This window comes from Dromaius novaehollandiae, chromosome Z (genome assembly GCF_036370855.1).
Source record: "Dromaius novaehollandiae isolate bDroNov1 chromosome Z, bDroNov1.hap1, whole genome shotgun sequence".
NCBI lineage: Eukaryota > Metazoa > Chordata > Aves > Casuariiformes > Dromaiidae > Dromaius > Dromaius novaehollandiae.
This window is the reverse complement of record NC_088132.1, coordinates 79,155,256-79,182,946: the sequence shown is the minus strand read 5'-3', so window position 1 is coordinate 79,182,946 and position 27,691 is coordinate 79,155,256. Positions and strand designations below refer to the sequence as shown.

The 27,691-nt window shown below is 37.4% G+C and overlaps 1 pseudogene; it reads right to left on the bottom strand.

Moving 5' to 3' along the window:
• Positions 1-15,325: 15,325 nt before the first annotated feature.
• On the bottom strand, positions 15,326-17,099 carry LOC135325091 (tigger transposable element-derived protein 1-like; annotated as a pseudogene).
• Positions 17,100-27,691: the final 10,592 nt, after the last annotated feature.

Here is a 27,691-nt window from a genome sequence, read left to right as displayed (position 1 = left end):
CTTTCTGAATATGCAGTAATTCAAGAGTATCCTGATATAAAATTACATTGCTATAAAAATTATGTTACATGGAAATATAAATTGCAAGTGTATTATTGATAATTACATTGCTTTAAATATAATTTGAATCTTTCATATGTTCAGGTGGTTTTGTTCTTGTTTTGATTTTCTAGGTGAATTTTTAAATCTCTGTTAGTTGCCTATGTGATCTTAGTATCTGTGATAACTCTTTAAAAGAAAGAGATACAAGTCATCTCTTTTTTTTTGACTTAGGCATTATAGCTGGAGAGCGAACAACAGCTACAGTTATAGTCTATGAACATTTCCATTACAGCTTTGTCTACTCAGTTGCTCATAACTTTCTGAAACTTGCAGGCTTGAGGCTACAATTTCATAGTCTTGGTACTGACCTTGATGCTTCTTAAAGCCGAACATAGCAAACTACAGTCTTTTCTCACTTACCAAACTTAGACATTAAGCAGAACAGCAGCATGTTGTGAACATGTTCAAAGCAAGGAGGAGAGTTGCTCAGTGCTCCTGTATTGATACTAACGTTCATAGCATGGGAATGGCAATACACAGGGCTGTTGCAGCATTTGTCAGAGTGGAAATGGGGACAAAAGTGACCCAGTGGATAAAACACTTTCTCATGAACATCTAATGCTCTTTCATTACAACTTCCTTGATAGTTCATTTTCAAATCTGAGTTTAAGAATCTGAAACTACAGAATCAAATCAGGAGATATATTGTGCTATCAGAACCTGTCTAGGTTGGTTACCTTCTTGTACTGTTTGCACTTCTGTTTTTTATCCAGCTTGCTCTGCGATGAGGTGAAAGTGGAAAGGGAAGAGGAGAAGGAGATGTAGAAGGAATTGACCTGGGGGTACTGAGTAAAGCAGGAACCATGGGTGTTTCTTGTGGGTGACTTAGACCCGATTAGTACTTGCCAACCACGGGATCAAGATTTCTGGGCAAGCTCTTGAGATACTTTCCACGTTAGGTAAACTTCAGTGACCTTCACAAAATCAATTGAACCAATCTCTTTACAAAAAGATCCATCTTTTTTCATCTTCCTTTGGGATTTGAAGACAGTGTTCCCTCTCAAAGGAGGTTAGAGTGTTTTAGAAGTTTTAAATAGATAATTGCAACTGAAATGATTGAAGTAGTATAAACTTGTGGCCCCAAACTTTATTTTAGCCTTCACAGAACTTAGTGTACACTTTGTAACTTCTCAGATTCTTTTTCATAGTGTGTATATATCTAGCTATCAGGCCTAAAATGGATTATGTCAGGTCATTACCCCTTTGAAGAGGTATATTGGCACCTTCCTACAGAATCGAAACACACTAATTTCATAAAAGCACTTTTTCCCCCTCCTACATGGGGATTTATAAGTTGTATATCTAAACTGAAAGAGAAATTCTTTAGTGAAGTGGCTATAACAACTTGAAATCTGATGACACACCTGGTAACCTGCTGAGATGTATCAATGTACTTATATACAACGATTAGAAACAGTAATTTAAATTTCCTTAGGAGGTAGTTTTTAGTGATCATTTTAATGCAAGAATGTTTACAAAGCTGATAAGTACAGGAAAGACAATTGAAGACAAGAATGTATCAGAACAGGATGCAAGACCTCCTAAATATTGTCTTGTCAAATGAACTAAATGGAATGACACTGGGCTTTCAGTGAAATAATAAAGCAATAGATCTGTGCCTGTCTCTCCAAGGGTCTGATCTCATATGGAAATCTGGATTACAAAATCCCTACAATGGTAGGAAAGTAAGTATAACCTTCATCTATCCTTTAAATGCTGTTAGAAGTTAGACAAATTCTTTTCATGTAAAGCTGAGCTCCCACTTCCTTTCTGTAGAAAATTAGCTCAGCAGGCTCACAGTCACTAAAATGCCATGATCTAAAGTCAGAAATGGATCTGTGATTCCTTTCTATTGGTGGAGTTTAAGAATGTGGAATACCTAGTGACATCTGCAGTATGAAAATAATCAGCCTTCAATCAGTGGGAATGATCTCACAGCGGGTTGCTATTACTCAATAGCAAATGTTTAGAATAAAAATTTTATTGGTGCAGAAAGAAAAAAAGAATTAAGCAATAAATAGCTTGTCAGAAAGCCCATATCCAGTTTGATTAGGGTTACACTATTGCAAACATACTCTAGAGATGGAGAATGATATTTGGGTTTTTTTTTTAATCCAAGACTGGAGCATGTTGCTATGCCTGTTACTTTATTTTTTCTTTCTTTTTTTGTAAATGCTCAATAATAGGAAATGAATTATTTATGAAAATACAGATTTTGAAATGCTGACCTGCAGCTTCAATATAGCCTTAAAAATAAGCTATTTATTTCACCAACAACTAACAAGCCCTTGTTGTTTCACTGAAATTCACAAAGAGTTTTTCCATTGAGTTGTAAAAGCCAACAAATTTACAACAGAGTTGTAAATGCCTCTATATCTGCCAATAGCTAGTGCTGTGGGTTCAGCAGAGGCCGTAATAATACGCACAACAGAAGTACTGATGATATAGAATTGGACATTTACAGGATGTGTTTTTTTCAGTAAGATTCCAGGACAGCCATCCTAAACTAAAATAATATTGAGTTTTAGAGTACCTGGAAAACACAAAAGAACAGAGCAGAAAAGAAGTTGGATTCTGTGGCATAGCTCTCAAGTTTGCAACACATTTTTTGAAGAATAACTTCTTTACAACTAGAAAGGATGAATTAAGACCTGATTTGAAAGGGAGAATGAAATGAGTATGTTTTTCAGGCTATTGACTATTTTTTGTTGCTTGTTCGCCAAAGTAGCTAGCATGGCAAGAATGAGTTTGTAGGGGTCAAGTGATTGCATTCCTTAACCTTACCACAATATGAAATAGTAGTAACAATAATGGTAAATAATGAGTGAACTAATTAAAAATAAGTTTGTGCCCCCTTCTCTTCTCTTTTAGTAATCCCTTTAGAAGTGTTAATTCAGGCACAGCTCTATACTTTTTATGGTCCCAGAATACAGGGAGGCCTCTTTTCTGTGCTCTGAAGAGACTTACCATGCATAAATACTAAGGTACACATTGGAAGAACATAATGGTCTTATTCATTAAAACGTCCTGCCTGGAAAACCTCACTGAACCCCTTTGTAGAACTGAGACCAGATATTATCACACAGATTTTTCTAGAACATGCACTGTATTTATATGACATGTTCAAATATTACTGGACTAAAGAGATGATGCCTTTAATGGAGCTTTTTTTAAGAAAGAAAGCAAAAAAAGAAAAAAAAAAAGCTTCACAAAGGAGCATTTATCATAATAAAGTATAAATGCTATTAGAGAGTTTGTTCTTCTTCTCATTAACTTTATCTTGTGTCAGCAAAAAATTATATTATGAAAAATATCATGGAAAATTCTGCCATGATTCTGTCTTGACTCCAGACAACAACTGTAGTTGTGCTCAATTCCAGTGACTACTTTTGAAGTAAGGTGTTTACTCAATAGTCCTGTTGTGGCTAAGAAATTAAACAAAAGGAGAGTAGAAAAGGAGAGTTGGGTTCCCTCACAGCATCAGTAACGTTCCTTCCATAAAAACTATCCAAACCTGACTTTACTTCAGACAAGAACACAATTGCTCTCACTGTATCTGCATTATTGTTCAAACCATTTCACTGTTACTTTTTCCTAATTTTCTTTTTAATTTGCTAGTTTCTTTAGACTATAGCAGTTGCGTTGAAGTTGAGGGTGTTTGGATGCCACTCAGGAAAGACATGTCCCAGAGCATTTTGTAACAAAACACATTAGTACATCATTCTGTTCCTTATTTCAGATGATGAGTTGCCTGAAGGAGGATAAATGGCTCATAAAGTTCTCAATGGCCTAAAAGCAGGACCATCTGTTGAAGTCATCAGTGACTTTGTGGCTGAGCTTAGCAGCTGGGAAGACTTCAACTCATCAGCCCTTCTTTAATCAGGTAGGCATCACTGAAGTCAGTGGGAGTTATTATAATAGATTCTTGAAGAGCTGAGACAATGATAAGAGCTTTCCCGTTTTGAGATGATATCCATATTTTAACTCATTTCCATATGCAGATTTTTAGTTGTTCAGGTACCTGGTACTCTTAGGTGAAAAATGCTCCACAGCTGTTCATATTGCTCAGAGAGATCTGTCAGAATAATAGAAAATGATAAAGGTCTGCTGGAGCCTTAGTTCTGAGACTGCTGGTAAATTTGAGTATTCACATTCAGGTATGTGCTTCTGGTTAATTATTACTTGTGATCTTCCTCATGCTTAGGAAGAGATAAAATGAAAAGCCAGAGGCTAAGGAAAGAGCTGTCTTGAAAGATAAAAATGTGATTTTCATGACCCCAAATAAGATCAGAAAGTTCAGGTTTCTGCTTCTATTTGTGCCATGAAAATATTATCATTTAAGAGTAGATTCATGATTTTTAAGTTGAATTACAGACCTGAAACTATATCTATGCTTTTTATACAATTGACAGGAAAGTTCTGTGAATCAGGGTGCACCACACAATAATGGGTGCTGAGTGTTGGCTGTTTCACCTATTCCCTGAGGAAACAATGGGGATAGGAATGTGTCTTAAATCTACACACATTCTCTAAGAGACAGATGAATTACTCTGAGCTGTAATGGTATATATTCTAAACCTAGAATTCTCCTCAAGATGCAGGAACATGACCATTACTTTTGAAAACTTACTTCAGAGAAGTGAGGGAACAAGAGGGACGCTCATCATTCCTGCAAAAGATCGCAGCTTCTGTTTTCACTAGCTTTAGAGAATAAATTATTCATTTAAGTTGTTAAAAAAAAAAAATCCTTTGCCTGACAGAGTTTCAACATCAAACTCTTATCTTCCAAACTTCAGTGTTGGATAAAAGTATAAACCACAACAGTTGTTGAATAGTACATTTTCTCCATGTGTTTGCCACAAATTTTTATGACTTGCTAAGATATATAGCAGTTAGGTTTCTTACTTTACCTCTGTATTACCTATATTGCTTTTGTATGGCAGCCATACTGCACAAATCCCCATCAAAGTATGTCACTGAAGTTTCAAAGGAGTCCTTAAGATGCAAAATTGTAATACCTTTATGCCCTGATAAAGTAATTCTCTTCACATCAGTGAAAGATTTTCATATAAGTCTTAGAACACAAAGTGCTTCTGAAAATTGAAATCAGTTTGATTTTTGTAACATGAAAATTCACAACATTTTAATGGGAAATGTCAAATCTGATATGCTAAGAAAGGTGAAATCCTTAGAAATGTTCTTTTGCAGTAAAAATCCCAAATAGACAGCAAGTTTACTTGCATTTCAAGACATTATTAAGAAATGAATGTTATTTTCACGTATGTTCATTGTGCTGCTTCTGTAGACTACAGTTCTCTTCTGAGGCCCAACTCAAAGTCCACCAAAATCAATGGGGAACTATCCACTAATTGTGAAGGATTTTCAAGTGAAGTTGGTTGCCTTCTTTGCATTTATCTGCTTAGTATGCTTTGGTTTAGCCTTAAAAGGATCTGAGAAATAGGTGTATCTGATTTTCTTTTTCTTAAATGGGCTTCAACATCCCTAACATGCCAGCAAATCCTATGAAATTATAGTAAATCTTGTGCAATTTGGTATTTTGTTCATGGAATTCCATTGCTTGAGATAAAGGTCTTCTCGTGGATCACAGCAGTGTTTTATTTCATAGTATTATTTCAGGATACATTTATAGCCCCTCTGCTTGCAGAGAACTTGAAAAACACAGTACACTCTCTCCTGTTTAAGACCCAAGGGAAAAAAAAACCCAGTCCCAAATGTTTCATTAAAAATAATCTCAAGATTTTAAGCAGCTTGGAATCACAACTTTCAAATCTTCCAGGCAATCTCCTGTTAAGCACATGCCACAATCTGGCCTGGGAACAAGAAAAATGACAGGGGAGGGGAAACAACTTTTGGGGTATCCATAGCTCATCTTGATAAAGGTGTATGCTCCGTCATTGGAATAGGGAAGCACTCCACAGTGCAGAGGCCACCCCCTATATTAAAACCACAGCTCACTGCACAGTGTACCCGTGTAAAGTACCAGCCATACCTATTACTGAGTTTTAAGCTGCCCATGCAACTATCCAAGGCACTTTCCCTCAGAGATAAGTCAACCTGCTGTAACCAACACAGCCACAGTGAAGCAGCTGATCAGTACTGACTTGTTTATCTGACATGTGCATCAGTACTGTACACCCACTGATTGCCAACCTCTATGGCTAAGCAGTCACTGCTGATTAGCAGGGACAGCAACACTGTAGGGCTAAGCAATGATTGCATTTGTATTATAACTTCAGTGGGAGAAGGGTAAGAATTAGAAGAATCCTGTTTAATACCCTTGAGTTCCGTAAAGTGTTCTTGACATCAATACTCCTTTGGCTTCTTCCTATCCAGTACACTCTACACTATCTGGCAGACCCCCAGATCAGTCTTCTCTTCCACTACACAGTATTCCTTCCTCCCCAAGACCTGTTTTCTTTTCTTGACTGCAGTAACCCAAACTTTCTTCTCCCCACTTTAAACTATAAAAGAATTCCCAAGAATTGCTCTCTGTAGTTTGCATGTCAAGTAGTAAGTCAGAAAGTCAGGCTCTCCTTGTAGTCAGTTGATGCTGTGTGGTCCTATTCCCTGCTGAATGGCTGTGCAACTAGTAGCCCTGATATATGTGACCCTTGGCTGATAAATGTTTGACCAAGATGGGGAAGTGAGGGTAGAGCTGGGATCTGCCCAGTTTGTCGGGCCAAAAATGTTATCTGGTGAATGAAGTTAGGCTACGTTGCTAAACTGGCCTGTTAAAATGACTTCTATATAGAGGGCATTGAATCATCCCAGAGTGATGTGGGTTGCCTAGAAGGCTAGCTAGCATGTGAGGGACCATCAGAATATGATGACCTAAGGAAGGAAAACTGTGATCCTGGCCTGTAGTACTTCAGAAATCTCAAGAATGACTTTAATTGTGTCTGTTGCAATTGAAATACTGTTCTAAAGCTGAGAAAATGCTGCAAATCTTTCTGAGGCCATCCACGTGCCTGAGGCAAGGCCCTTCAAGACCATTCTAGATTTGGCGAAACAGTTTCTCTGGGAACTGAACTTTTTTTTTAGGTCTGGATAGAAATACTGTCTGAGTGCTTGGGGTGGGGCAAGCAGGAAGGAAAGGAGCTTTTTGAAGTCGTGCTTCTGTGTGTAGGAAACTCTTGCTGCATGGGAAAAAAAGGTGACCATAAATATCAGGACAGTTAGAGTTGCCTGGGCATGAGCTGGGGCATGAAGCTTTTGGTTAGCTCTCTTAAAGGTAATGTAAAGAGGAAAAAAAGGATAACACTTCCAGTTGCACAGTTTGGAGGACAGCCTAGGAGCTAAAGAGATTCTAACACACAGATAATAGTTGAAGAAGTTATTTAGTATGACTGTTATCTTTTTTTTTTTTCTTCCTTCAAGAGGTTCCAGAGTTGCCTGTTGGTTTAGGTGAATAAACTGGGTGTGTTTTATATGATTTGGGTCCATTCCAAGTGATTAAGCTCTATAGCTGGTTGAGATGAGTAATACTCTGCTGCTACAATTTTGAAGAGCCAGCTCTACGTAAAAAAGAAAAAAATCAATATTATTACATGAATTGGAAAAGGCATTGTTTTTTCTTTATTGCAGAAGAGGATGTCAGTGTAATTTCATAAAGTGGGACCATATCTTGAGTTACCAAGCTGAGTGGTTGCTTGTTTTTAATAGCCTTTTTCCTCCCTCTTCCTAGCAACCAAGAAACACAATATTATCAGGCTAAGTGAAGTAGCATCTACTCAGTAAGAATTAATCACTCTTTGCAATACAGAAACATGTTTTCTGAAATCTCTCTGCCTCTTATGGCCTCTTATACCCACACAGCCACCTACAAGCCTCAGGGCACAAACTGGCAAGGATGAGGCTGTTTTGATTTTAAGTATTCCACTTTAAAATCAAGCTCTTGGTTATGATTCTGATGCATATTACTATAAAACTGGAGTAAGTCCAAAATAAAGCTGGTGCAAAATAAGAGCAGATTCTCAACCCTTTTTACAATTCTATGATTTTTTCCCCCCAAGCTGTATGCCTTTCTTCTTCCTTGATATTTTTCTCTCTTTCTTGACTTCTTGCCTTCGGCATCATTTTCCCTTGAACTCTAGGCACTTAAGAAAATACTAGCTTGCTGCATTATACTCCAGGATACGATGACAGCAAATGCTGTCTCTGCATTTTCTTTCATAATACCAATTTAAAATACCTCTGAAAGTAATAATAGCAGCAGCTGTGTTTTCATACAGTGTGCTACATTGGAGCTATTTTAGTTGTATTCTGAAACTTAAGGATTTATTGTTCCTAGATAAATTGAATCTTATCCAGTATAGTGAACATATGAATTTACAAATGGAAATATTGCCCATTCAGTGTTAATATCAAAGAGTCAGCTTGCCCTTGTATCTTCAGATAAATGCTATCACGCCAGGAACTGTTTGCTGCTTTTGATGACTTTTATATAGGTTATCTGTAACAAAAAATTCTCAATCATTCTGTAGAGTACAGACCAGGAGTCTCCAACTTTATGGGAGGGCTGTGGTGAGATGTTGCATTTTACATTGTATTCCTATCAGGCCAAGAAACAAGGATGCTTCAGGTAGTTATAGATGCTTCCCATTACAGATTTATTATGAAGCTTAATACTTAGATTTTTAGTGAGGACTTTACCTTTTAAACATTGTAATCTATGCTGATTGGACTGTGGAACTTGGTTCCTCTTTTGAAAAAAGTGAACTTTTAGTAGAGGATCAGCCATTGCTCAGCAGATTTACTATGTCTTGTTTTCTTTCTGCCTGTGTTATTGCAAGAAATGTCATGATTTAATCTCCAGAATAAGACAGACTCTAAGTTCAGCCATGCAATATTAGAGACTGGAATTGAATATATCATTTTTATGCCCTTTTATTCAGTGGAAAAAATGAATACAACTACCAAATGTTCTCAGCCTTCAGCTGTAATTTAAAGTTGCAGGTCCTAAGATGGAAGAAGAGATCATCCAAAAACTAAAAAGTACAGCTGCCATACAAAATAAACAGAAAAACAAAACACACTTTCTATCCCTCTTACACACAATTGTCTGCCATTGATACAGTGAATACTTTCACACTATCCTGCTCAATTCTGGGAGACACTTGGGGGACTATTTCTGAACTGATAGTTCAGGAGGGAATCTCAGAAGGGAAAAGATGCAGAAAAACAGATCTTTTAAGCCAAAAGGAAGAAGCTGTAGCTCTGAGATCAGAACACACCTACAAGTCGTATTTTACAGCTGATATATTACTTTGGACATGTCACATTGTGTTGTGTCAAACATGTTCCTCCATGTGAGAAGTGATGATGTGACTAATGCCAAAAGATGTGTAACATCATAACATGATGTGTCAGAAGAAACACTTCCAAAATAACTCCAAAAACTGATGTTTCTCTTTAACCCATCCCTTTCCTTGCAACAGTTCAGTGCACAACCTCTCTTTTCAGCAATTTTATGTTCTGCATTAGTTATTATGGGTAAATTCCACAGAATTATGTGTATATTATCACATGTTGTGATAATGGTTCATCCTGTCAAGAATATATGGCATAGTTTTCTGTTTTCACTTCTGGATTTCAGTGCAACAGCATCACTGACACGATTCATATCTATATCTTCTGCCAGTGAATAACAGCTTCAGTGTAGGAAAGAAGCCATAAACAGAGAAGCTTTCAGAGTGTGGAGAGCCAAGAAGTTGGGCTTTGTTTATCTTACCAATAAGGTTAGCATTTCAAAAATGCTTCTGTGGACACAGAATTTAAATATAACTATAGAACAAACCAATCTAAAAGGATTTAAATGCACTGAGTTTCTGTGCTGAGAAGTCACTGGTGCAGATTAAATGATAGCAAAGGGTATGATAATGAAACAGATAAAAATAATCATTATGGAAACTGCTGCACCTGAATAGAACCGCAACACAGAGCAAAATGAATATGGAGGAAAAAACTTAAGGAGCTTGTGAATTTTGGAGCCATCTGCTTGAAGTTTGGCAGCAGAAAATAAGCAGAGTAGTATCAGCCAAGATGTAGATAGTGGCAGTATATGAAATAGGAATGGTTGTCTTGGAAGTTTATAAAACTGAAGGCAGCCATTCCTATAAAACTTAGAATGCACAAGAGGATTTGTAGGCATTTTAAACTGCAGTACAGAAACACTCGAATTATTTATTGAACGGGTTTTTGTGAGATAGAAAAGAGGTCTGAATAGACTACAGGAAAAAAGTATAGGAATTGTGTGATGACAGTGATAACATCAACCTATAGACACAGAGAAAAAGTTGAAGACTGAAGAAGATACTGGATACACAAGCAACCAGGTTGCAACCACACTTGCCCAAATTCTTGCCTTTTCTCACAGGTATAGAAGTCCAATGAACCAGTGGAGCCAGATCCCTTCTGCTGCTCATAAATAAGAAAGAATTGATCAGGGATGTGATAGTTAGTGGCAAACTTGTCTGCAGTGACCAAGGCAGAGAAAAGTTTAAAAACTTGAGGGAAATGAGGAAGATGAGCAGTTGACTAAGGACCCAGGAATTCAAGGAAGCAGACTTAAGCTTGCTAAGTGAACTGGTAGACAGAATTCTTAGGGAAGCTGTTCTGAAGGATAGTGGGACCCAGAAAAGTTGGCTGATTGTCAGGACAATCATTTCAAAGCCCAAGAACTACCTATCTTGAACTGCAGTAAACAGGCTGACAAGAAGCCAGCTTGTCCAAACAGGGAATTCTGGACTGAGCTCAAACACAAAAAAGCGTCAAGGAAGTGGAAGCAGGGATGGGCAACGAAAGGGGAATGCATAAGCATCATCAAGACATGCAGGGATAGAATTAAGGAAGACCAAAGCTTGGCGGGAGTTGAAATGGGAGAAGTATGTGAAGGGCAAAAAAAGAAGGGCTTCTCCATGTGTGTTGGCAGCAAAAAGGAAGACCAATGGTTCAGTGCTGAATGGGGCAGTGTGATTTAGTGATGAAGGACATTGCTGAGGTACTCAGTATCTTCTTTGCCTCAGTCTTGTTAGCATGGTCTGCTCCTAGGCTTCCCAGGTCTATTTGCATAGTCGCAAAATTTGGGGGAGAAAGATACTATCCACAGTAGAGGAGGATCAAGATGACTTAGTTAACCTGGACAAACGCAAGTCCTTAAGACCAGATAGGATGGGTCGAAGGACCTGCCTTATGTCATCGTGAGGCTGTTCTGGGTTATCCAGAAGAGTTATGGAAACTGAGGGAGGTCTGTGGTATTTGAAAAAGGCAAGTGTTACACCCATATCCCCCAAAAGCAAGAAGGATTGAGACACCTAAAGGTTGGTCAGTCTCACCTCTGTCCCTGGAAGCAATTTTCCAGCCTGTTTCCAGGCACATGAATGACAATAAAGTTACTTAGAACAGCCAGCATGGTTGACCATTAAATTATGCTGGACCAACCTGATTGATTGCCTTTTGTTTTGAAGTGACAGGCTCTGTGGACAAGAGGTGAAAGAGGTTTGCCTTGCCAAGGCTTCTGGCAGTTTCCCATGGTATCTCTCTAGTCAAGTTGAGGAGATACAGACTGCATGGAGAACCACAAGATGGGTGAAAAACAGGCTAGACTGTCAGACTTAAAGGGTAATTGCCAGTGGTTCAGAATGTTAACTGGCTGTCAGTTAGGAGTGGTGTTCCTCAGGATCAGTACTGGGACAAATGCTGTTTAAGGTCTATCTCCTTGATGATTGGATGGAATATACCCTCAGCAGGTTTACAAATGTCACCAAATTTGAGGGACCGTTCAATATGTTGGAGGATAGGGCTGCCAGTCAGAGAGATTTCAGCAGGCTGGAGGATTGGGATTATAGCAACCCCGTGGATTTCAACAGTCGGATGTGAAGTCCTGCACCAGCAGCCCCATGCACTGAGACGAGCTTGGAACTGACTGGCTAGAAGGTAGCCTTGTATCTCCTTACAACTTGATGAAAGTCAAAACAACAGGTAAGAAGAAGAAGGAAGGAAAAAGAGGCAGCTAATCTTTCTATAATATAAAAAAATAACAAAGTAAGGGATCAATAGTTGAGACTGTTTTTGTTGGTGAAAGTGACAGGCAGATTTCTCTTACATTCAGTGATGTTTGTAAGAATGCAGAATATTGGACTGACAGGGATTTCTGGAATCCCTGGCTCTCAGCTACTGCTATTCTAAGGAGAGTTACCATGTATTTCCAAATTATTTGTCCTCTACAAGCATATACATGACAAAGTGATTCCTGAAAAAGTTTGCAGGTCTAGAGAGTTTGGCAAATCTGAGGTTATTTGCTGCTCCAGTGGTTGATGTCAGGAGTAGTTTAGTGTAACAGTCAGAATTTTGTAATCCTCAACAGAGTTATTAGCCATGTGAGCAAAGACTAGTCCATTCATGATCACTGGCAATAAAGGCTAGGAAAGGATTGTTTCTAGGGTTTAAGTTACTGGCAAAATCCTTAGCTGTTAGAGCTCTAATTGTGTTATCAGTGTGAAGCATATTTTCTTTTCAGATTATAAATAACAGAGAAAGTCATTCAAATCATTGTAAGAAAACATTGCAAGACTCTCTAAACTGAAACCCTGCTCTGTTAAATCCACTGTTGTATTAACAGCTGCAGTATGAATCTTGCCTCTATCAGTAAGGCAGTAAAGTTCTATAAATATTTTAACAGGTATTTCTGTTCTGATACTTTGAGGAATTACTCACTGAATGCTTAAAATGACCATGCTGGGAGTCCATCATACTGAGTATAGTGATAGTGAATTACAAGAATAGGAAACAATAAAATTCTGATAGAGCTTTCCTGAGAGATGGTGATACAGCTTTAAACTGTTTTTTCACTCTGATTTGCTATAGGGCAGCACAGCAAAGAAATGGTTATCAGAATATTATGCATAGGAGTATAATGTGAAAGGCATTATAAGGCTCTAAGGGCCTGATGAGAACTCTATGGAACTCATATCTTCTCATAACTGAGTGCTCCCTAACATGATAATTGGACATGGTAGATTAATACAGAAATTTTTGACAAATTTCCTTTTTTAATTCAAGAAAAAATTCATCTTGTTTTTATTTAACAGTTGAAAATTAACAAGTTCCTCCCTTCTCATGGTGTTTTCTTAGGTTTCAGTATTTGCTGGGGAGGAGGGGAGCTCTTTTGGCTTCATATAATAGTAAAGCAAAGCAGAAAGAGTTGATAGTTATAAGTAGTTTTCTACCATGTGCTTTCAAATCATAGAAATTATTCATTGTACAATGAATAGAACAGGGAAAGAACAATTCCACTGTTCTCCCTGACCTATATTTTTCTCAGCATTCTGCTTTCTTTCCTTCCATCTTTTTTCCCTACTTCTCCCAAATTTTCTTCAAGAAACCTCTAGTGTTCTTCTGGCCCTTTTGTCCAAATTAACATTATTGTAGGAATAGAATTCTGTATAAATGCTTATAAGGTCCTCATTTTTACATTTCGACAACAATACATGACTTTGAGCGTAGCCACATTATCATGTCCATATGATAGCATGAGACTTAGGCTTAACATCCCAGGTGGTCCTATAACAAACATCAAATGATTCTGGGCTTGATTAAAAGTCAAATATACATTTGGAAAAGGTCATCATTTTTGTTTTGTGGATGTGACATCTAATAGTGCTACGCTTACTGTTGGAGAGACGAAACAGTGAGATTAAGATGCTATGCAGGAAGTCTGTGACAGGACTGGACAGTCTGAGTGCCAGATCACTTTATAAATTTTTCAGTAAGTGCTGTAAATGCTATTCAGTCTGCCGACATTGCATATTCACAGATATCTCAGCTTCAGCTGGACATTTCTCTGATTTCAAATGTTCACAAGGACTACTGAAGTACCAAAAACTTAATATCCTTTTGTGTAGTTTAACTGTATCTTACACTTACATTACACCATAGTTATCCTTAGGGGATGAGAGGAAATCGAAGAGTTAATATTATGAAAGAGGGACAATTATCGGGCATAGCAGAACTCTATGGACAGAGTAGCTGGTCTTTCTCAGAATTGCTTAAAGCAGGCAAAGACAGGGAAGAAATAACTGAAAGAGCAATGATGCAAGACAATTATTTGACCTGCATATTGTCACAGAAACCATAGTGTACTTTCAGAAGTAAAGAGAAAAGCAAACTGTGCTTGCTTTTGACATTATCATAGGAAAATCCTTCAGTATGTTGATATGACTAACTTGGAAGCCAGTATAGAAAATTGATTTCTGCAATGTTTTTATAATTCCTCCCCCCACCTTCCTTTTTCCTTTTTCCTTTTGATTTATATATCACTTCATACCTAAATTGGACCTTTTTTTAAAACTAAATATTAAAGTGTACTTGGAATATAGATCTCTTTCCCCTTTTAAAAAAGTCATTTGCTTAAAGCCTAGTTTTTAATTGAAAAAATCCTACAAATTTTGAAGAAAAGTTAATTCTCAGTTTGGTCCATGTGTTCTCGTATGCGGGCTATAAATTGCAATAAATGTCACTGTTTGCTAATGTGTTACTCTCTTTTTCGGTAGCAAACATAAATAAACTGTTAGATGATTTGACCGTGTCTTTCCAAAAGGTGGTGGTTTTGCTTAGGCACAAATCATGTTTAAGACAGAGACATTAGATCAATGTCACATGTTATGCATTAACCACTCAGGTAGATTTCATGTGTCTAGTTAATGCATAAGGAACGTTCTCAGAATTAGGACTGCGATAGGGAAAGAAGCATGACAAAAACTAAGTAGGTGTCAACAGACAATGACAACTGCCGTAATAAAGCATGAATACAATTTCTTCTTGCATCTTGACAAGGGTAGTTCATTAGTGATCACACAGTTCTATGAAAAACTACTGAAAACAGTTTTGTAGTGTATATATCATTTAGAATGGCCAGTAAAACAGGAAGATTAAATAGATAGAAATGAAAACCAAATTTGGCTCATTGAAAATTAATTTTTAGTAATGTTACAGGCATACCTCGGAGATATTTTGGGTTCGATTCCAGACCACCGAAATAAAGTGAATATCACAATAAAGCAAGTCACACAAATTTTTGGGTTTCCCAGTGCATGTAAAAGTTATGTTTAAACTGTACTGTAGTCTATTAAGTTTGCCGTAGCATTATGTCTGAAAAAACAATATATACACCTTCATTAAAAAAATCCTTTATCACTAAAAAATGCTAACCATCATCTGAGCCTTCAGTAAGTCGTAATCTTTTTGCTGATAGAGGGTTTTGCCTCGATGTTGATGGCTGCTTACTGATCAGGGTGGTGATTGCTGAAGGTTGGGGTGGCTGTGGCAACTTCTTAAAATAAGACAACAATGAAGTTTGCCACATTGATTGACTCTTCCTCTCAGAAAGGATTTCTCTGTAGCATTTGGTGCTGTTTGATAGCATTTTACCCACAACAGAACTTCTTTCAAAATTGGAGTCAATCCTCTCAATCCCTGCCGCTGCTTTATCAACTAAGTTTATGTAACATTCTAAATCCTTTGTTTTCATTTCAACGATGTTCACACCAGCTTCCCTAAGAGTAGATTCCATCTCAAGAAACCACTTTCTTTGCTCATCCATAAGAAGCAGCTCCTCATCCGTTAAAGTTTTATCATGAGATTCAGTCACATCTTCAGGCTCCACTTCTAATTTCAGTTCTCTTTCTGTTTCCACCACATCTGACAGTTACTTCCTCCAGTGAAGTCTCAAACCCCTCAAAGTCATCCATGAGGGTTGGAATCAACTTCTTCCAAACTCCTGTTAATATTGATATTTTGACCTCCTCCAATGAATCATGAATGTTCTTAATGGCATCTAGAATGGTGAATCCTTTCCAGAAGGTTTTCAATTTACTTTGCCCAGATCCATCAGAGGAATCACTATCTATGGCAGCTATAGCCTTACAAAATGTTTTTCTTAAATAATAAGACTTGAAAGTCGAAATTACTCCTTGATCCATGGGCTGTAGAATGGATGTGGTGTTATCAGGCATGAAAACAACATTAAACTCGTCGTACATCTCCATCAGAGCTCTTGGGTAACCAGGTGCATTGTCAATGAGTAGTAATATTTTGAAAGGAATCTTTTTTTCTGAGCAGCAGGTCTCAACAGTGGGCTTAAAATATTCAGTAAACCGTGTTGTAAACAGATGTGCTGTCATCCAGGCTTTGTTGTTCCATTTATAGAGCACAGGCAGAGTAGATTTAGCATAATTCTTAAGGACCCTAGGATTTTCGGAATGGTAGATGAACACTGGCTTCAACTTAAAGTCACCAGCTGCATTAGCCTCTAACAAGAGAGTCAGCCTGTCCTTTGAAGCTTTGAAGTCAGGAATTGGCTTCTCCTCCCTAGCTAAAAAAGTCCTAGGTGGCATCTTCTTCCAATATAAGGCTGTTTTGTCTACATTGAAAATCTGTTGTTTAGTGTAGTCACCTTCATCAATTATCTTAGCTAGATCTTCTGGATAACTTGCAGCAGCTTCTACACCAGCACTTGCTGCTTCACTGTACACTTTTATGTTATGGAGACAGTTTCTTTCCTTAAACCTCATGAACCAACCTCTGCTAGCTTCAGACTTTTCTTCTGCAGCTTCCTCACCTCTCTCATCCTTCATAGAACTGAAGAGAGTTAGGGCCTTGCTCTGGATTAGGCTTTGGCTTAAGTGAACGTTGTGGCTGGTTTGATCTTCTATCTAAACCACTAAAGCTTTCTCCATATCAGCAATAAGGCTGTTTTGCTTTCTTATCATTCGTGTGTTCACTGGAGTAGCACTTTTAATTTCCTTCAAGAACTCTTCCTTTACATTCACAACTTGGCTAACTGTTTGGCGCAAGAGGCCTAGCTTTTGGCCTATCTTGGCTTTCAACATGCCTTCCTCACTAAGCTTAATCATTTCTAGCTTTTGATTTAAAGTGAGAGATGTGCCATTCTTCCTTTCACTTAAACACTTAGAGGCCATTGTAGGGTTATTAATTGACCTAATTTCAATATTGTTGTGTCTCAGGGAATAAGGAGGCCTGAGGAGAGGGAGAGAGATAGGGGAACGGCCAGTCAGTGGAATAGTCAGAACACACACAGCATTTATTGATTAAGTTCACCGTCTTATATGGGCACAGTTCGTAGCATCCCAAAACAATTACAATAGTAACATCCAGGATCACTGATCACAGATCACCATAACAGATAGAATAATAATGAAAAAGTTTGAAATATTGCAAGAATTACCAAAATGTGACACAGAGACACAAAGTGAGTACATGCTGTTGGAAAAATGGTGACGATAGACTTGCTCGACACTGGTTTGCCACAAACATTCAATTTGTAAAGACTGCAATATCTGTGAAGTGCAATAAAAGGAGGTATGCGTGTATATGACAGGGAAATAATATGGGTTCATTCTCAAGAGTTCAGGTTTAATTGTCAATGGAAAAATCAATGAATCCTCCAGAGTACTGGCAACTCCAATTTGGCAGTATTGTACAGAACTCAAGATAACAGAAAAAAGACAGTTTTCAGTTGTATTCCATAGTTTTACCCCTACTATTCAGGATCTGACTGACACGATACAGAGAAGATGTAAGTTGTAAAGCCAAATAAACTGGAGAAGATTTTTTTTAAAAAGTATGTATGAGAACCATTAAAAAAATGCAGATGTCATTGTTTCTTTTCAAATTCAGTAAGACCGACCCCTGCTTTCTTAAAATACTCCTTTTAAAATAAACTGCAGAACAAACCAACAATGTCCTGTTCAATGAAAATTTTTAGTGCAAAGTATAATAGAAATAGGAGGCAGTTATTACAGTTCAGCAAAGATAGAGTTTACCACCAAAAGAAGGAAGAGATTAATCTATGCTTGAGAGAAAAAGCTGACAAGTAAAGGGAGTAGCATTTTTAGTGTAGAGAAAGGTAGACATTCCATGATTTGCTATGAACCACTGAACAGCAGATTAATCTATGTCCTTCTATCAGGAAGACTGATGGCTCTCTGTTGCTCGTTAATACCAGATCCTTTTTCATCCAGAGAGTTGTCTTTGTGATGTGCATTTTATGGCTCTACAACTTTCCAAGGTTACTCTATTTATGGTAGATAATAATTTGCCAATTTTACTTCTGTTACTTGAAATAACGATCATTCTACCCTAGAATCACAAATTAATAGCCATCAATATCTACTAGGAATACTTCTAATCAATAGAAATAGAGTGGTAGCAGGGGGTTCTTACAAGGGTAATCTTAATTTGCTAATTTGGTCTTGTTAGATTGATCCAACTGGCAAATATGAAGGTGAAAAAAAATGCTTAACAGAGAAACTATTTCTAAACGATTGCAGAAGTTAAATAGAAAAACAAAAGTTAACAAAAAACAACAAAAACAAACCCTTTTTTTGGTTATTGTATTCAGCCTGTAACAATATGGTCTGTCTTTTTGTCATCACTCATTCTCACTGTTACACGTTGTAGCTAGATCTGGTTTTGGCAGCTACCTGATCATGAACCACTGAAGTCAGTTAAAGTTCATCCATTAACCTCACCAAGTTCCTCATGTAGAAAGATGAGAAGGTCATCTGAGCAAGATGTCTTGATAGCAGTGTTGGTCAAAGCTTACATTTGTCTTTCTCTGTTTCTGGGATCAACTTTAAATAATCCACAGAAGAGCAAGGGCTTTGGAGACTGGAAGAAAGCCTTTTTCACCAGCTGTCAAAAACCACCTGTCTGCCTTCGTAGCTTAACCCAGTTAGACTTCTTTTTCCTCAGAAATCCTTTATCTTTCAATTTATTTCCATAGATGCTATGCCAGCACCCACAGTAAGCAGTTTTTCTGTAGCAATATAAAATACCATAGCTTAGTTCAGCATTCACCTTATTTAATTATTTATTTATTTTTAACTAGAAAATTGTAATTGTCTTTTGGGTTCAAGTAGTAGCAGTGGCTGTTTTTGGATCTCACTGTAAGTGGATTTTTAAGTCTAGGATAAAATTACTTGTGCCTAAGACTATTGTCTACCTGACTTAAATCCAGACATTACTTTCTCTCTGTGTATTTAAATAGTGTAGTTATTAAAGAAAAAACTCTTAAAATACTAAATTCATATTGGATATTAGTTAATCATGTTCTGTAGAAGTGCCACTTGTCAAAATAGTATCTTTTTATATGAGTCATATGAGCACATTGAAAGTTTTAGCTAACTTCTGAATCAGAATTTTTTTATGACATGGAATGGGGGTTGATTATCTGTGTTCAATCAATATAATGTATTTTCTAATTACAAAGTATAGCATAGAAGTGCTAGGTGCTTGGATCCATTTTGTAAAAGTTAATATAATTATGTGATTCATCAGCAGTCCTCTAAAGTAAAATAGGACCTCTCCTCCCTCCCCACCCCCAATTTGTAGCAGTAGTATTGTTAAGGTTTTGATACCAAGTTCACTTTGAATAGAAGCTTTAAGACCTTTTTTTATAAATCTCATTGAAGCCTGGAAACACCTCCCCCCACAAAATATGGAATGAACATATACATATTAGAGTATACATTGTTCATAGCAGCTTAATGAAAAATGAATACAAGGAAAATAATGCAAGGTTAAAGTCATTTAACTTTTTCTTCTGATAATCTTGCTTTTTGCTGGGTTTTTATATAGTTTTTAAAGAAATTAAAAAGACTCTGTGACCTGCTCTTTGACCACCCTGTTATGCTTAGAATAACTTTATACACCAGTCTTGTTTGCTAGTGTTGTCCATAATGCACTTCAGCACTTTGTAAGGCTTTTGCCTGCATCTCCGACAGGTACCAAAAGCAATGTATACTTCAGCTTTGTCAGATGTCTGTTTTAAAGCAAAGCTAAATGATGACCTTAATAATAAAAAGCCCCCCAAAATGGCTCTTGGATGTCTAATGTGTAATACTAGATGTGCTGATTATGTGAAGAAGTCCTATAATGTTATTATAAAGGTGTTAACTAAGGCTGAATGCATGGCTTTGGGGCATATTTTGCTTCTGGGTTCAGCTGGCTAATGTTCATTGCTGTTTCTGTTTTTATAAAAAAAAATTAGCTTCAGCCAATCAGAAAATATTTTGAGTTATAAACAAAATTCAGCTATTCATACAGAAGTACTTTGTTTTCAATGGTACCTTTTATTATTTTTGTGAATTTAGCCACTAAACTAAAAAAAATCTATTGTTCACACAGACCTATTTCTTGGCATTTCTCAGAGGTAGATGTGTTAAACTAATAAAGTACTGGATTCCTGTGTAATCTTTTCCAAATTTGTATTTCAATGACCAGTAGCTTTGTGTTTAATATAAAATTGCCTATGATTGAACAAGACTTTCCTTCAGTGTTACAGTTTTCAGTGTTGTAATATCTGGGATGGATGGACTTTGTTTCGTTTGCAGCATTCACTGCTGTTAGATTAAGTCCCTTCTTTGTTATTTATGTATAGAATTGCTCTCTTGTCAGTTTGCATCATTATTAGCATCTCTGTGGAGAGGATACCTGTGCAATAAGGATGCTTCCCCAAATTACTAAAGTCACAACTATGAAGCTCTTTCTTAATCCAAAATCTACCAGATTTCAGAGTTAATTTATGAACTGAACATAGGTGAAACAGGGCTTTTTGTGACACTGTATGGGACATAGCTTGTCTAGAGAAGCTCATAAACGAGAAATAAATATAAGGTTATTGTTCATTTCAATCTATAGTAATTCTTATACAGTTGAGAGGAAATAGGATGTTTTCTGTCTGCTGTCCAGAATGAACTAAAACCGCTTGGGGTTTCCTAAGTGCAGTTTACAGATGATTCAGAACTGAGGTTCAGCAAATACAAGTGCTTCTGCTAAGAAAAGGTTATCTTGCCTAAGCTCATCTCTTCAGAGCAAAGGAGGTTGTCGGCATTTTTAAGAAAATCTATAGCAAGCTAAAGTCCATGAGGGATCATAGATTTAATTTTAAGCAGCTGGGTAGTCTGAAAAATCTATTTGTTTTAACAAAGGACAGAAAAATATGCTAATACTCAGGGATAAGGTTTGACATGGGGGGCCGAAACCCTACAGCAGTTTATAAACCAAGCCTGCAAAAAAATCAATGACTTAGGCCTAAGTGTTCAAATCAGTGTATGTGGGTCTTAGTCATATGAATCCTAACAGTCAATAGGATTTCCATATATCCCCAAACCATGCTTTGAAAATGCACTTCTTATCCAGAGCCTTCTGAAGCTGATGGAAAATAAAAAAAAACCCCTTGATTTCACTGGGCAGTGAATAGGGCCCTTATGAGAAGCGTATCTTTTCTAGGCAGCATCCCTGCAAAATCCATTACAAGGCAGCCACACAAATACTTTAATAGGGAAAGAAAGATTAGATAGTTTAAAAGCAAAAATGACAGGTGCTCTTCCTTGACATATGAGGAAGGATTCTGTTAATCAAAGGGTGTTTCCTAGTCCTGTACGAAAGTAATAATAGATATTCAAGAGTAACAAATGTTGTACATAAGGCAACTAAATTCTACAGATTAAACACTGGCTTATAAGAACCTTCTGTATTTTCCATAAGACAACAAGAAAGGGAACAAATGATACATATTTATGAGGATGTAAAATTCCTATTTGAATGAGATAAATTCTGTTTTTGATTCTGAGAGTTAATTTTTTTTATTGCTGTTGTTCTAGGGAAAAAAAATCTTTGTGCATTTTTTAAACTGTTTTTCACTTCTGTTTTACATAACAAAAAGCTTGCACGGAAATACTGTGTTCTTGCAAGTGTTCGATGGGTTCTGATTCTTACTACAGTATACCAATTGCTTTACAGTTCATGGAAGGATTTGTTGGGAGGGTTAGTAGGAAGACAGTGAGAAAAGATATCTCTTTAACCATTGTCCAGAGAAGTTCATGGCAAAGGAGTTGCCATGCTTGTATGGTTCCCCTGGGTATATCATGATTGCATCCAGCACCACTTCTGTAGCTTTGTGAATGGTGATTCAGTGTTTAAAAAAGTCAGCTGCCCCACCACTGAACCCTTGAACACCTAACAGTACATTTGGCTGATGTATTTTTCAATGATCAATTATTGCCAGGTTAATGACACCAGGTCTGTTTGACAAATTAAGTGTAAGGTCATTGGCATATAAATACAGTTTATGTTTTTTTCCCCCAGCATTTGTAACCCTTACGGATTTGTTCCTTCTGACTGAAACAGCCAGAGGCTCAACTGAAATAGCAAAAAGCAATTTGAAAGTGAGGGACATTCCTAGTGAGTGCCTGGGGTTAACACTGAATGAGTACTCAGATAAGATTAAGAATTAACCACTGCAGATGTATGGACTCCATCTGGGAAAGCTGCATTCAGAGGCAAGGAGAAAGAGCCAGAAAATGACTGAGAATCTTAAAATGAGACATAAGGGCATGTTTTCTTGTATTAACTGCAAACATCTACATATGAGTTAATTGTGGTCATCTCCTACAGTCTAAAGTTAGATCAGAGAAATCCTGTCTCATGTTCCTATTTCCAAAATTGTGTTTCAGGGTACTAGCATCCAAGCAGCAACCGTGCTGCAGCTGGAAACAGTAGACACCACCTTGAAACCAGCCCTGGGACTGGAACAGAACAGAGGCCTCTTTCCCTTCGTGTGTCTTAACCACTGGTAAACAACTGTTTTCTCTCTCCATCCATCACAGTTGCACTTGTATGTGAAGGAGGGGGCTCCTTCTTCTCAAACTCTCATACTAGTCTATTCCTTAGGAGATCAGTTTGAATCCTTTCAGATTTAGGAAGACTCCAAGAGCTCAAGACTCCCAGTTCCTAGGCCAACATTTCTAGGTTCTGTTGCAGAGTCTGATACAAAAATATAAGTAGCCACAGTGTCCTCTCTATCTCTGCTTCCCTTGTTTTTGCTGGAAGGAGAGACCGTGAAATTAAATGTCTTGCCCCTGAATGAAATTAGGCTCCTGAATCTGTGCATTTATTGCTTATAATGGAAGCTGTCATAAAGAAAATAAGCTTGTTTGTCAGGAACTGTAAGATCTTGCGGTGATGGTTTACAAGTGCACAGTCAAGATTCTGCTAGGGTAATCTGTATTAATTAGGGTTATGGATTTACAGGAGAATGAAAAGATCCATTCCCACTAACATTTAGTACAAGTCATGTCTCCTGGGCAATAACTGTCATTACTTGCTTTTCGTGCATATTGTTCTTCTTTGTTATGTAACATTTTTCTTCATTTGTACCTTTTGAATCTAAGCCCCTCTACAACTCTCATAGTAAACTCCCTGCTTCCCCCTATACAAGGTATAATATTTTATCTTAACTTTTAGGCAACTGTCTTCTTTCTACATTCAGCTCTTCCTGTAGATATACTTCTACAAGGAAATTAGTCAAGTGTATATTAGTAATAAAAATAATAGTGATTCCCCTCTTGTAGATTCTAGAAAGCATTTTGTCTTCCATTTCTTTTATTTAGATTTTTGGATGGATAATCTGAAGATACTAGAATATCTTGTGTAGCACTGAATGGAGTATTTTGTAGTGATCATTTCCCTGTCTCCATTCTTTATCATATGCAATTCTTTAAACATAATGATATAGGTAAAATAGGATTTGCACTTTGAGGGATGTGGAGGAATATACCTGTAACTTTTTTTTAGGCTATTTGCACCTTAGTTCTAGACATGATGGAATAAACAGGCATTGAGAAGGGGGACAAATGGAGTAGGTATAAACTGGCTCAGCTGAGACAAAGTGAAGTATTTAAATAAATGCGAGAAAATAAACAAAAAGCAGATAACTTGCTGTATATCTGAAACCACCTATACCAAAGGTGATGTAAAGAGACATAATAAAAGGAAATCATGTGACAAGACGAAATCAGATCCTGGGAAGGGCAAAAGTCAACAGCTGGAGAGAAAAACAGAAAATGACTACATTCAGACAGTTAGGTGTGAAACCCCAGAAGGGCATAGTAAGAGCATGTAAGTGGAACTGAGAGCAAGAAGAGGAGAGGGACCTCTGCTGTGAGTCTTTCTGCATATTCTAGTAACTTTAAATTGTGGTGGCTGTACAGTGTGGATAGCCAGGCAAGAATCTGATATACTAAGGTACTAACTCAGTAGCTGAGCTGATTTGGATCTGAATAGATGGGAGAAGAGCACATCGTATTTCTTTTATTTGCTCAGAGCTGTATTAAGAATTTACTGCCTAAGTGTCTGCTGAACTGCATGTTGGCTTTTTGTTGTTTTCATCTGATGCTACCGAAAAATGATTCATAGGAAGAACTGGAAGGCACAAGGGTGAACACTGACCCAGACTTTGAAAAGCAACTAATAATTTGGGATGTCATGATTTTTGCTTTTCTGAGCTTGAGCTGAGACCTGAATTGAGAAGCTTCCTGTACCAACACCATGAGCAGTTAGATGAAGAATAGTCAGTCCCTGAACTCTTTATTCCCTATATTTTTGCCATTATGTTTAATGAAAGGAAGGAATGCAACTTTCTGGGAACTCATTTTCTTATATGACTACAGAGATTCAAGAGTCATTTGATGCCTGTTTCCTTCATGATGGAAGGAATGCTTGCTTTCATCTGGTTAAGTGGAATTCATTTATTCTGCTTGAATGCCAATCACTGAAGGATTTTCGTTACAAGTCTACATCACATTTTATGCCTTCTATCATCATGTTATTTAATGCACATTCTCTACACAAGGAAATAATGATGCTGAAAGTGATGTCCAGCTTATCCCATCACCATCATTCATATCCATGTCACCAGTGATAATAAAAAACCAGACTTCCTGACAAATCTAAGTTATCGCAGAGGAGGGGGGAATGAGGAGGGGAAGCCTGGTACAGAGATCATTTAAGGAGTGCAGTATCCTTATCATTATCTGAAATGACTATAGTGAGTGTAAATGTGATTTTTGATGCAATGCAGGTGGAAAGGCATGAGTCTGTAGCTGTATCTATGTAAACCCAGTAGAATATCATGTCAGGAGTGGTGATGAATCCCACAAAAGCTAAGGAAATATCCTGTGTAAATAAAGTTTAATTGCTGGGTGAAGCTTTGGAGGTCAGCTGAAATGGGGATGAATTCTGTGAGATTTACATGCTGCCAAGGTTAGGTGGCAGCTGGCTGAAGTATTATCTCGTTCTGAAAGCAGATGCATTCTCTTCCTGGGTCTGCCAGTTCCCAGTAAAATACTACAACTTCTAATATTAATAACAATGCTTTAGAAACCATGAGCTGGTTTCTGGAATTCAGGGCTCACCCTTACTCTAGTGACCGAACAACTAGGTCATATCTGTGTTCTTGTAGTTCTGCCCTATCGATCCTATTTTTCTGCACAGTGGTAAACTTGCAGTAGAGCAAATGGAATCTGTCCTGACTCATAGCAGCCAATATTTAGTGGGTTAATGTGTTCCCCTGGAAGATGTGAGCTGTATGATTAAGTTCCTAACTCCTGAGCTGCTGAGCTGGAATATACTTCTTGTTCTTTTTCTCTCACACTCTTGATGGTGCAGAGTGCTGACATTACTAAACAGAAGTGCCCCATACCTCTCTTTTCCCTGCATTGCTTATGGACTGGAAGTAAAGGCCTTCTACTATGCAATGGGAAATGTGGTTTCAAAGAGGTTCAGAACTGTAACGGAAAAAAAGGAGGCTCTGTGTTTGAACAAAACTGGTAGAAGCTATAATGGCATATTTTTAAAGAAATCGCTTCCTTTGGTGCATCTTAGGTCCACTCTAATCATGTTGCCTGAATGGAGGTACTGAAGAGATATATCTGGAGCAAAACAAAAATGTGGAGTTTTCAAGTTGCCTTGTCATCCTGACTATAGTGTTTCAGGCCTCGATTAACACTTTGGGAAACTTCTAAACAGGCCAGGGAAGCAATTATTTTTCAGTGGCCCTGGGATTAGGTGGTGTTGGATACTGATTTTCTTACCTGTATGCATCTGTATAGCATTTAGGTAGTCTGGATTTTTAGCTATGCAATAAATACTTTCATTCTTCCTTTCTCTCTTTCTCTCTCTTTCTCTCTCCCTTTTGCTCTCCCTTCTCTGTCTCTGTATTCTCCTTAATGAGCCAAAATGCCAGTATTCTTTCCAAGTAAAGCTGGAATTTTGTTTCTGAAATCTTAATTGGAGGGACTGTTACCATTCCCACTGCAGCAAGCTAAGAAACACCAGTGCTAACACCAGTTTACCGTAGTGTTTCTTCTGCAGATAGCTCCCAAAGTCCTTTGCAAATTCTGGTTAGTATTACTAGTACTGTTCTGTTGATTAATAGACATAAATACAGATTTGTATGCTCAACCAGAGTGGCAGTGAAACATTACAGGAGTGTTGCTATAGGGCACTCTTTTAGCCTTCAAGGCATGTTATTTAAAATCAGGGTTTGTCATACATTATGTTAGGCCATATGCTCTGACTGCTCTGTGGATACTGTTCAGCTCTAGTGCATAGCCTCCAGTGTCAGATGTAAAATGAAACTCCAGTTTGAAATCTATACCTGTCATGTTTTTGTGTTTTCGGGTCCCTGAGCACTTCAGGTAATTCCAGGGACACCTGTTTGCTAGAAATACTTAAAACAGCTTCAGACTTTGAGTGTACTGTATAGGCTTATGATTTATGAACATGTCTGCCTGTCCTTATTAGCCATTTTTAAGTACTTGAAGTAAACATGCTATAAATTTGGAACTAACTGTTTGTGGACACTAAAGTATATTTTCTTGAGGAGAACATGATTGTGAAGTGTTAATATTTTCCTCTTGTAATAATTAGTGGCATGTATTGGTTTGGCTGGTCTTATCCCAGAAGAAGATTAAAGGAAAATGATAGCAAATGTGGCTTCACATTACCTTAAAAGTCCTCCAGATTTTTCAGAGCTTTTCTGAGTGGTTTCCTGGGGTAGATTTTTTTGGTCTGAGGGTTTTACTAACATATAGTAGTCCTCTAGGACTTCTAGCACTCTGTCAAGCAGCCAGAAATCAAGAAAAGGGTTAAGAAAAGTCCGTGTGACTCTCCATGTGCTAGAGACCAAAATTCTGTAGGAATTACTGTAGTACTCTCTGCTACCAATTTGTTTCCATTGGTTTTGTCTCAAAGCACATCATAAATGCCATTACTGAAATAGGCCATGCAATATTTTTGTGAAGTGGAAAGGTGCTCTCCCTTTCAGCTCAACAAGGAAAATGAGACACCTAGCGCTAAAGCTTTTTTAGAAGCAAAATGTAAACAATTATGCTTTTATTTTTCATTTGATGGAATCAGACACTTTGCAGCTTTCTGCCACCCTTTCTACAGGAAGCAATTTTTCTCAAAACTCTGTGTTCCAAGCCAATATTACATGAAAAAATTATTTGCAAATTACTATATTTTTCTTTTTTCTGCAGAATATTTTTTCCTTCCTTGCAGATGGAATTAAATGTATACCATTTTCAATACTTCATAAAGCACTTTTTAAGCTATATTAGATTCAAAACAGCCTCCCCTACCCAGATCCAGTTTTATCTCATCACTTTTTCCAGCTTGGTTGAATATCTGCTTCTGCTAGTTCTTT